Consider the following 9,459-nt stretch of genomic DNA (forward strand, 5'->3'; position numbering starts at 1 on the left):
TCAAAAGCCGCTAGATTTCTTCGTAGACGGTTGTTTATGTGACCAATAGCCATCTTTCATAGGTAACTTGTGTTTATCTAGATTTCGTTCTAATCCAGCCAACTCATGATAGTTCTAAGCAAAACAATTGGCAAACTCTTTAAGTAAGTTAATAAGTTCTGCATATATTTGAGAATCAAATAATCCACTGATAAAAATTGGCTTGGGATGTTGCTGTCCCCAAATCTGCCTCTATTAGAGGATCTTGAACCTGAGTTTGAGAATCTTCTAATTTCGTTAGAATTAGTCTTAAATCCTTCATCTCAATACCATCTTCAACTATCCGATCGGCTGGTACTACTATCTTGGCCATATCAACGAAATATTCATTATCATGATCTCGCAAACTCTCCTCGAGCTGCTGTACTATTGCCCAAACTCGGCCTTAATCGATGATCGACCCATCATGGGATTTCTTTAATCGTATAACTTATAGTTGCACAGAAGGAAATTATTGTCTTTGGCAACTCTTTATTTAATCAAAGTATGACAATAATATCCTGTACGACATTAGCAGAATTGGGTTTAGTATTAATTTCGGTCGGTTTATCGTTCTTATTTCTCTTGTAAACCGTATTGGTCCAATCTCATTTCCATAGAAATAAGCATCGACTGCATTAGACATGGTTAAGAATGATTTGTTATCACTCAAAATAATTTATATTCTATCTTGATTATAAAAGATCACGACTGATGTGGCGATGATGGAATGCACAAAAACGAATGAATCTAATCTTGTCTAAGCAAAACATTATAATTTAACGAAGTGTCGACTACAAAGAAAGCAGTCAGCACGTTCTTGGTTCTTACCATTAATTTGACCTGTAAAATGCTTTACGTTTACGCTACTCTTCTAGCGAAATTACTCATTATGACCTCGATAAGGATAATGTCATCTTGAGTCTTTCTTAATTTAGCCACCATTATGACTAGGAGAATGTTAACAATATTCTTGTTATCAAGCAAAACCCAAGTGGTCGAACAGCTTTCTAGGTGAACGAAGATATACAATGGTTTCAAATGTTGAGTCATTGTAAGAGTAGGCCTTTTAATAATGATTTTTTTTAAAGGGGACCCTATTTCGTTCGTCACGGTCAACACCTTTTTGGCTTCCTCCTTAAAATCAAAGGATCTATGTTGTATGATTATCGAAGGGTCTAACTCTTCCACATCTTTTTCCATCATGCTTGGCTGAGATGGTTTAGCCTGAAATTTAATGGTAATATCAGCACCATATTATAATCTAATGTGATCGGTAGAAAGAGTCAAGTTGTATGATTAAATTCGGGCATTGCCCCATGTGTCTTTGAATTCGATTCATTTACAACTTTATTCTTGATTCCTTTACTCGGTCTAGAAGAAGTTGGTTCTAGAGTTCTTGCTTTAACAATCAATTCTTCAATCAGAAGATTGATCAAGCTTAAATATTGCATATTTATCCCCTCAATTATACTAGTTTCGAATGTATTCAATTACTAATTCGATCTAATAAGATATATTTTCTACATGCAAGGTGATTTTGGATCTAAAGTCGAATATGTGCTTAAATGGATGATTTAAAGCTCATAAAGATATTAAGCTCAAAGACAATGAAGAATTGAAGATTTGGAGACTAAAAATGAAAATTTCAAGTGCTAAAAATCAAAGAAAACTAAGTATCAAAAATGGAGAAAAGTTTGGAAAATTATATAGTCAAATACAGAAATAACAAACTATTCGTTCCCACCGAAAGTGCCAAAAACGGTCCAACAATAATAGTGATTTTCAAAGTAAATTTGGCTTGACTATTAGGTACGGCCGAAGTGATGTTCGGTGTGACGGAAAAGAGGCAGGGTTTAGACACATTTTGAAGAAATTTAGCTTCAATAGAAAGTTAATTTGGCTCGACTTTGGTGCGACCAATGGCTATCATTGGTACAACTAAAGTGTAATAAAAGTGCAAAAAATTGAAATCAGTATAAAGTTATAGTTGAATTTCTCTATTTAAAGGGGTGTTTTAAGCCATCCTAAGTACGAATTAGGGCTTGGGAGAGAAAGCAAAGGGTGATAGAGCTTCCACGGAGTTGTCATTCTTCTTCAATTCTTCGGTTCTAGTTTGTTTTTCATATTTTCTTTTGTTCTATCATGTTAACCGTGTTAGGTTAATCTCTTAGATAAGGTTAATGGATGAAGCTTATAGTTAATTACAATATTTAGTTTATTTGATTTAACAACAATGGTTTGAATGATGATATTAGATTGAATTGATTTAGATTTTACTTTAAGGCCTTTGAGTTATTTATTTCTGAATTTGTTATGAACTACGGATATAATGAATGATATGATTTAGCAATTACTTAGCTTATAATTGGAGAAGAAATCAATCTATATAATTGATTGATCTATTGTAGACCTTAATTATAATAGATACTCTTGATTATCTGTGGTTGAGTTCCGAGAATCATTTAATTGAATTCATGTTTTGTTGGTGTTTATGATTGGTTTAATATAATTATGATTAGATATGGTCGAATTTCGATTCCAATTGAGTCACAAGAGTTGAAGCAGTAAATTAGATATTGTAATTTCTATAAATGGATTCCTAACTTTTATTCAATTCTTAGTTGGATTAGAAACTCGGAAAATCATTTAGCTTTCACTGTGTTCTCACCAATTCCCTATGGATTGACCTCGGTCTCACTGAGTTATTATCGCACTGCAACCCTACACTTAGGGTTGCCTAATAAAGATCATCTGAGAACTCTTCATCGCTTAAGTATTTAGTCGATCTCCCCACATCAATTCCTTCATTATTGTAGTTTTGGTTACTAACCACTTTAAACCCCACATGAAGCTCGATTGTATTGACTGATATCTGTTCTTTCCTTTCTGCTTTTGGTATTGCCAGGCTTGATTAGGTTGGTGGGTACATTTGAGTTTGTCCCATACATCAACCAAGTGTCTTCTCTTTACTGCATGTTGCCTTTGCCAATGTTATTTCTGAGTACGAGTCATCCCTTCTGGTATTATTGGAAATTTCAAATGGTTGGGCATTTTCCACACTCCTTGTTAGACAGGCCGACAGTTAACCATCATTTGCCCTTGAACTGACCTAGAGTGATTGCTGGCGTGTTTAGCCTTTTATGTGTAAAATGTATTTCTTTCCCCAGAGTTTTGATTGACTGATTGTATTATTTGATATTTCGGTTGATAAAATCTCCCATTTGATTCAGTTGACCTCACACATTTGTTATAAAGGGTTGATAATTTGATATTATTGCATTCGAATGTGCTTCAGTCTGATCGACCATAGGCTTATGACTCATACTACTCTTACCATCCTTTAGCTCCTCGGCTTAACTCATATGGTTTTCGAGATCAATCTTTTGTCACGACCGAACTAACCTTTGAGGATTAATGGTGGTCATATTAATCTCGATATTGGACAAAAATAGATCAATATCAATCAACATTACTTCTTTTTCTTTTTTCGGAAACTTCAATAACCATTTGTCGATGTTGTCTTGAATAATATTCCTGAAAATAACACATTTGTTAGTGAAATACGACCGAGTTCCATGTCATTTACAGTAATTAACTTTCTTTAATTCTTCGAATGTTAGAATCTTATGGTTAACAAGAATTTTGATAAATTTATTGGCTAAACATAATATCAAAGATTTCGTTAGCGCGAGAAATATCAAAGGTGTACGTTCTTTGAACTTTTTAATTAAAGGATGTCGTTGTCTTTGCTTTAACTAAAGCCGAACATATGAATGGTTGTTTAACCATCACTTCAACTACTGCTACATTGTAATTAGGGTCATAATAATAGGTCCTTACTGATGAATTCTTCATCGCATTGACTCCTAAAGAAATGCCTTATACCATGACACTTTCCTTGTCAAATCATAAAGATATGTGAATTTTGTTTTGAAGCTTGAATTCAAGTCTATCTTGAGCTAACTGGACAAATTCTACTTTGTTCATGACTACCATGCATCAAATTTTTTCTCTCTTAAACCAAACAATATAATTTTCGACCGATTTTATTGGTAACTGCTAAAAACGAGCAAGATTGGCCATATAAAATTTTGTCCTTATAAAAGATTGAGTATGAAATTTTTTTTAATCTCTTACTAATTCTGTACGGAATTTGATGGCAGATTAGAATACCAGGTAAAAGCTACCATAATAAGTGAATGACCAAATAGTTGTAATTTATAATACCATTTATTGGCCAACTCTTCACATTGTATGATAAATTAACCTATGTGTTCTATATTTGATTGAAATGTATCACTTGTAATTAGTGTAAAGTTAGGTCGATATTTCGTCAGTAATGGATATTACTGGCATATCCAGTTAAGATATGACTTATGATAAATTGAAGTAGTAGTTTAGCATAAAGTTTGCCTTGCTAGCTTGCCTTATTACTTCCTAAACCAGTTGAACAATTTGGTTATGCCTCCAGTATTGTTGCATTGTAACTGATGGTCTTTCCGGATTAACTTGATATTATTTTTCAATAAAAAGTTAGTTTTTAAACAATTGTTGCTCCCCAGGTATTCCTTGATTCCTGACTTTTAAGATTAAATTCCTCTTCTCAAGTTTAGAACGCTTGAAATCTACCAATGATGGTGAATTTTATATATCCTGGAGAGGAATACGCTTATGATATTTGAAATCTACTGGTATTGGTGAATTTCACACGTCTTAGACTAGACCAGGGATAGGAATAGGTGGTGTATTTCACCATAGGGGAAATATCTATGGCATTGGCTGAAGTGGTGGTACAGGTGCTAAATTCCCAACAGAACTCATCCTTTGTACTTAGTTTTCTTTGATCTTGAGGTCTTGAAATCTTCAATCTTAGTCTTCTAAAATCCACTCCTTGCTTTGGTGATTCTTGAGCATTAAATTTATACTTTTAGCATTCTTTTCAATCAAAGCTCTCATATTCACCTTGCAACACAAACATGTATGAAATATATCATTAAGCATTATCATGTTCGTAAAATCAAGATATAAATAGGAAAAAATATGCAATATTTGACACTCAACACACTCCCCAACCAACATTTTGCTAGTCTCAAGCAAAACATGCGTGAAATAATCTTCCATTCTCAAAGTTCAAAATTTCTTTTAGAAAACAATCTTTTGTGCAGATGAGTATGAATGAGTATAATCCAAAGAAGCGAGAGTGAAAATTTAAAAACCTAGAGCCGAACTAAGTGAGCAATCAATCAAATAGGTTCTTCATTAATTATTCAAGAGCATAAGTTCATATATCAAAATTTTCCAACGTGCTCAGTGAATTCCAACTTACTTTCCATAAAAATACTATCATTTCATAATATTAGGCATGTTCATCACCTCAAGATTAATTGAATAATCAAGTGCTGATTCCGAACTTATCCCCTTTTTCTTTTATTTTTCAGATTTTAATTTTATATCGACGGTCTCTTTTTATTTATTCATTATTTTCAGTCTTTTCATCATCATTCTTATCAGATTTTTCATTCTTTTCATCATACATGACCTTTTTGTCCATCTCACTATTTTTTAACTGGTTCTTTTCATCTTTTAAGGTGGATAAAATTTTTCAGACTTAATTCTCAACATCTATCAATGATTCATATGCTAATGTTCAGTAATTCTAGCACTACTTTCAGAAAGCAAATTGAATGTGTCTTATGATTTAGATCAACATGATATTTAAACTTCCTCTTAATCAATTGAGTGCAAGAACTTTAAGTGATAAACTACTCAGTTGATTAAATTTCAACAATTTAAAATTTAATTTTCATCTTATCATACTCAAAACATTCTTAAAAAATGCACAAAATATCGCTTTTCAAACAGGTTTTTACTTTGAAAAGTTAAAAATTTCCACAAGTTTTGTTCAAAAACTAAGAAAAACATTAATTACACTGATTAGTTTACCTAATCCACACTCCCAACCTAAAATTTACATTATCCTCAATGTAAAAGATATACGCATGTAATGCACATGAGGCAACGAAAAGAAAGGAAAAGTGATGGAAAGCTAGTACCTGAAGACGGTGAATTGCTGCTCTTCCAAAGTTCTCAATGTGAAGATGGGTTAGCATAACGACTAAACAAGTGTAAGCAAACTATTCTAGTCCTAAATTCTATAAAAGTAATAAACCTAACTACACCTCTATTAGATTAGGAGGTCAATCCTGGTACCCAGTATCAGTCGGAGGTATGGACATGTCCTCTGAATCAAACTTTTCAACAAATGACTTTAGGGGATGTCCATTTTCTTTAAAAACATTGCCATTTGTTGGGTTCTTTATCTCGACGGCCCCATGAGGATAGACATTAGCAATAGTAAAAGGGCTGGTTCAACGAGATCCAAGTTTACCTGGAAAAAGGTGTAACCGAGAATTGTACATGAGGACTTTTTGACCGGTTAAGAATGATTTCTAAAGGATGTTCCTTTCATGAAACACATTCATCCCGTATTTGTAAATTCTTGAATTCTCGTATCTATCATTATGGATTTCCTCAAGTTCATTCAATTAGAGTTTGCACAGAGAGCCAGCATTGTCTAAGCTAAAGTTCAAAATTTTGATAGCCCAGTAGGCTCGATGTTCCAGTTCCATAAGCAAGTGACAAGCTTTCCCATAGGCGATTCTAAAGGGAGACATTCCAATATAGGTCTTAAAAGCTGTGTGGTATGCCAATAAAGCATCGGTCAAATGGATTGACCAATCCTTACGATCAGGGTTAATCATTTTCTTCAGAATTTGTTTAATTTTTCTGTTGGAAATCTCAGCTTTTTTGCTTGTCCGCAGGTGCCATATTTCTTCATTAAATTTTCGAATGACCTATTACAAAAGTGTGGACCTCCATCACTAATTATGGCCCGAGGTGTTCTAAACCTAGAAATGATGTTTTCTTTTAAGAACCTAATGACCGTTCGATGGTCATTGTTTCGGCACGGGATTGCTTCGACCCACTTAGTAACATAGTCCACTACCAACAAAATGTACACATTCCCAAAGGATTGGGGGAATGTGTCCATGAAATCGATGCCCCAGCAATCAAATGCTTCAATAATCAAGATGAGATTTAGAGACATCATATTTCAATGGGACAATGCTCTTAATTTCTGACAATGCTTACAAGCTCTGCAAAACTCATGAGTATCTCTGAACATGGTGGGCCAATAAAAGCCGCACTGCAAGATTTTAGTCGTGGTCTTTTTAGCAGAAAAGTGACCACCACAGGCCTGATAATGACAGAAGGAGATGACACTTTTGTGTTCATTGTCTGGTATGCATCTCCTTAGAATTTGGTCTGGGCAGTATTTAAACAAATATGAATCATCCTAGAAGAACTTACGTACCTTAGCGAAGAATTTTCTTTTATCTTATGTAGTCTAATGTGTCAGCGTGAAACCTGTAGCAAGATAATTTACAATGTCATCAAACCAAGGTAGTTGGGAGAGTTTGAACAATTGTTCATCAGGGAATATGTCATTTATGAGTGTTGTCTTAAGGGAATCGGGGAGATCAAGCCTCGAGAGATGGTCAGCCACTACGTTCTCTACTCCCTTTTTGTCTCATATTTCCAAATCAAATTCTTGGATTAGGAGGATCCATCTTATCAAGGGGGCCTTAGCATCATTCTTAGAAAAATGGTATTTTAGCGCCGCATGATCAGTGTAAATGATGATCTTGGATCCGATCAAATAGGACCGAAATTTGTCCAAGTCGAATACTTCGACTAAAAGTTCCTTCTCCATATTAGAGTAGTTCACTTGGGAAGGATTTAAGGTTCTACTTGCATAATGAATAACATAGGGCTTTTTCTCTTTTCTCTAACGTAACACCGTCCCAATAGCATAGTCAGACGTATCGCATATAATTTCAAAAGAAATGTTCCAATCGGGTGGCTGCATGATAGGTGTAGTAGTTAACATGCCTTTGAGTTTAGTGAAAGCTTCTTGGCGTTGCTCAGTTCACTTGAATGGGGTGTCCTTTTGAAGTAGATTACACGAAGGACAAGAGAGGTGACTAAAGTCCTTTATGAATTGTCTGTAGAATGCAGTGTGTCCTAAGAAGGATCGCATGTCGTGTATACTCTTTGGTGGAGGTAGGTTAGAGATAAGGTCAATTTTCACCTTGTCTACCTTAGTTCCCTTGGACGAAATTATATATCCAAGCAGTATTCCCTTAGGAACTATAAAATGACACTCCTTCAAATTCAAAAGTAAATTCTTCTCTTCACATCACTTCAGCACATTTTAAAGATTTTTCAAGCACTCGCTGAAGGATGAACCAAAGACAAAGAAGTCATCTATGAAGACCTCTAAATATTGCCCTCCCTACCAGTTAGAAAAAATACTCAACATGCATAGCTGAAAAGTGGCTGAGGCATTACATAGTCTGAATGACATTCTTCGATAAGCAAAGGTACTAAAGGGACACGTGAATGTAGTCTTTTCCTAATCTTCAAGGGCTATCTTTATCTGATTGTAGCCCGAATATTCATCAAGGAAGCAGTAGTAAGAATGACCAGCTAGCATTTCCAAAATTCGATTAATGAAGGGCAAAGGAAACTGGTCCTTCCTGATGACGGTATTCAACTTTCTGTAGTCAATGCACATTCTCCAATCAGTAGTAACTCTAGTTGGCATGAGTTCATTATCGGCATTGGCTACGATGGTGATTCTGGACTTCTTAGGAACCACCTGATTTGGACTCACCCGTTGACCGTCGAATATAGGGTATATAATACCCACATCTAACAACTTGAAGTACCTCTCATTTAACCACTTCATATTTGGATTTAATTGACGTTGTGGTTGTCGGGAGGTGTTTGCATTATCATTAAGATGAATGCGGTGAGTACAAATTAAAGGATTAATTCCCTAAAGGTACACAATTGATAATCTAAGGGCTCATTTATGCTCAACGAGAGTAGAAATAAGCATACTCTCTTGCTCCTTTTTAAGTTAGGAAGAAATCACCACCAGGTATGTCTCATCTTGACCTAAGTAGACATATTTACGATCAGCGGGAATCGTGTGCATGCACACATGTGGAATAGTGCGAAACCTATTGAGTTTTGGTCGCACATGGGTCCTCTATCGGATGGACGAGTCAGATCATGGCCCTAGGCCGTGATGGTGGGCCATAGATCAACGTTCAGGGAGACAGTCCGTTTAAAGCTTCTTCGGGCGGGAGCTAAAAGCAGAGAGAATACTCTCTTTTTGGGAAAATTTTGGGTCAAAGTAATTTGACCGAGCTTCTCAGCTCAGTGCACTGCGGGTGCACGCCCTCTTGTGCACTTACAACTTTGAAAGTGGGGTCCACCATATTGATCAGTGAAATCCGCACCATCCACGCTCTTTAAGGGCCCCAAGTCAGGGCCTTTGACCACATATTTGGCAAATCCAAAGCTTAA

This window comes from Magnolia sinica, chromosome 9, assembly GCF_029962835.1.
Source record: "Magnolia sinica isolate HGM2019 chromosome 9, MsV1, whole genome shotgun sequence".
NCBI classification, from domain to species: Eukaryota; Viridiplantae; Streptophyta; class Magnoliopsida; order Magnoliales; family Magnoliaceae; genus Magnolia; species Magnolia sinica.